Source organism: Trifolium pratense, unplaced genomic scaffold (assembly GCF_020283565.1).
Source record: "Trifolium pratense cultivar HEN17-A07 unplaced genomic scaffold, ARS_RC_1.1 scaffold_106, whole genome shotgun sequence".
Taxonomy (NCBI): Eukaryota; Viridiplantae; Streptophyta; class Magnoliopsida; order Fabales; family Fabaceae; genus Trifolium; species Trifolium pratense.
Genome location: NW_025721007.1, coordinates 42,501 through 45,000, shown reverse-complemented (window position 1 = coordinate 45,000; position 2,500 = coordinate 42,501).

The window sequence follows — 2,500 nt, the reverse complement described above, 5'->3', positions numbered from 1 at the left end:
GGGGGTGTCAAGCAACCTCCATGTACCGTGGCATGACCGTGGCCACGTAATAAAGATCAAATTCCATGCCTATGCCAAGTTGGACCAAGGCCCCGTCTCGGTTTTGCTATAAGCAAGGGCGTGGCAAGGCACGCGGGGGGCCAAAAAATCAAAGTGCTCCGAAAATGCACACGGGGGTGTCAAGCAACCTCCATGTACCGTGGCATGACCGTGGCCAAGTAATAAAGATCAAATTCCATGCCTATGCCAAGTTGGACCAAGGCCCCGTCTCGTTTTGCTATAAGCAAGGGCGTGGCAAGGCACGCGGGGGGCCAAAAAATCAAAGTGCTCCGAAAATGCACACGGGGGTGTCAAGCAACCTCCATGTACCGTGGCATGACCGTGGCCAAGTAATAAAGATCAAATTCCATGCCTAGGCCAAGTTGGACCAAGGCCCCGTCTCGTTTTGCTATAAGCAAGGGCGTGGCAAGGCACGCGGGGGGCCAAAAAATCAAAGTGCTCCGAAATGCACACGGGGGTGTCAAGCAACCTCCATGTACCGTGGCATGACCGTGGCCAAGTAATAAAGATCAAATTCCATGCCTATGCCAAGTTGGACCAAGGCCCCGTCTCGTTTTGCTATAAGCAAGGGCGTGGCAAGGCACGCGGGGGGCCAAAAAATCAAAGTGCTCCGAAAATGCACACGGGGGTGTCAAGCAACCTCCATGTACCGTGGCATGACCGTGGCCAAGTAATAAAGATCAAATTCCATGCCTATGCCAAGTTGGACCAAGGCCCCGTCTCGTTTTGCTATAAGCAAGGGCGTGGCAAGGCACGCGGGGGGCCAAAAAATCAAAGTGCTCCAAATGCACACGGGGGTGTCAAGCAACCTCCATGTACCGTGGCATGACCGTGGCCAAGTAATAAAGATCAAATTCCATGCCTATGCCAAGTTGGACCAAGGCCCCGTCTCGTTTTGCTATAAGCAAGGGCGTGGCAAGGCACGCGGGGGGCCAAAAAATCAAAGTGCTCCGAAAATGCACACGGGGGTGTCAAGCAACCTCCATGTACCGTGGCATGACCGTGGCCAAGTAATAAAGATCAAATTCCATGCCTATGCCAAGTTGGACCAAGGCCCCGTCTCGTTTTGCTATAAGCAAGGGCGTGGCAAGGCACGCGGGGGGCCAAAAAATCAAAGTGCTCCGAAATGCACACGGGGGTGTCAAGCAACCTCCATGTACCGTGGCATGACCGTGGCCAAGTAATAAAGATCAAATTCCATGCCTATGCCAAGTTGGACCAAGGCCCCGTCTCGTTTTGCTATAAGCAAGGGCGTGGCAAGGCACGCGGGGGGCCAAAAAATCAAAGTGCTCCGAAATGCACACGGGGGTGTCAAGCAACCTCCATGTACCGTGGCATGACCGTGGCCAAGTAATAAAGATCAAATTCCATGCCTATGCCAAGTTGGACCAAGGCCCCATCTCGTTTTGCTATAAGCAAGGGCGTGGCAAGGCACGCGGGGGGCCAAAAAATCAAAGTGCTCCAAAATGCACACGGGGGTGTCAAGCAACCTCCATGTACCGTGGCATGACCGTGGCCAAGTAATAAAGATCAAATTCCATGCCTATGCCAAGTTGGACCAAGGCCCCGTCTCGTTTTGCTATAAGCAAGGGCGTGGCAAGGCACGCGGGGGGCCAAAAAATCAAAGTGCTCCGAAAATGCACACGGGGGTGTCAAGCAACCTCCATGTACCGTGGCATGACCGTGGCCAAGTAATAAAGATCAAATTCCATGCCTATGCCAAGTTGGACCAAGGCCCCGTCTCGTTTTGCTATAAGCAAGGGCGTGGCAAGGCACGCGGGGGGCCAAAAAATCAAAGTGCTCCGAAATGCACACGGGGGTGTCAAGCAACCTCCATGTACCGTGGCATGACCGTGGCCAAGTAATAAAGATCAAATTCCATGCCTATGCCAAGTTGGACCAAGGCCCCGTCTCGTTTTGCTATAAGCAAGGGCGTGGCAAGGCACGCGGGGGGCCAAAAAATCAAAGTGCTCCGAAATGCACACGGGGGTGTCAAGCAACCTCCATGTACCGTGGCATGACCGTGGCCAAGTAATAAAGATCAAATTCCATGCCTATGCCAAGTTGGACCAAGGCCCCGTCTCGTTTTGCTATAAGCAAGGGCGTGGCAAGGCACGCGGGGGGCCAAAAAATCAAAGTGCTCCGAAAATATTTTTCCACTTTCCAGTCCACTTATACATATTATGTGCAGTGTGCACACAAGACACCTTCCCAAAATTCGACTTATATGAGGCGTTTTACGTCAAATCCGCCTATTTTCGGCGTTTCGGCCGAAAAATCAAAATAAATCGAAACTTCCTCGGAATGCTTAGCGACTTTCCAGTCCACTTATACATATTGTGTGCAGTGTGCACACAAGACACCTTCCCAAAATTCGACTTATATGAGGCGTTTTACGTCAAATCCGCCTATTTTCGGCGTTTCGGCCGAAAAATCAAAA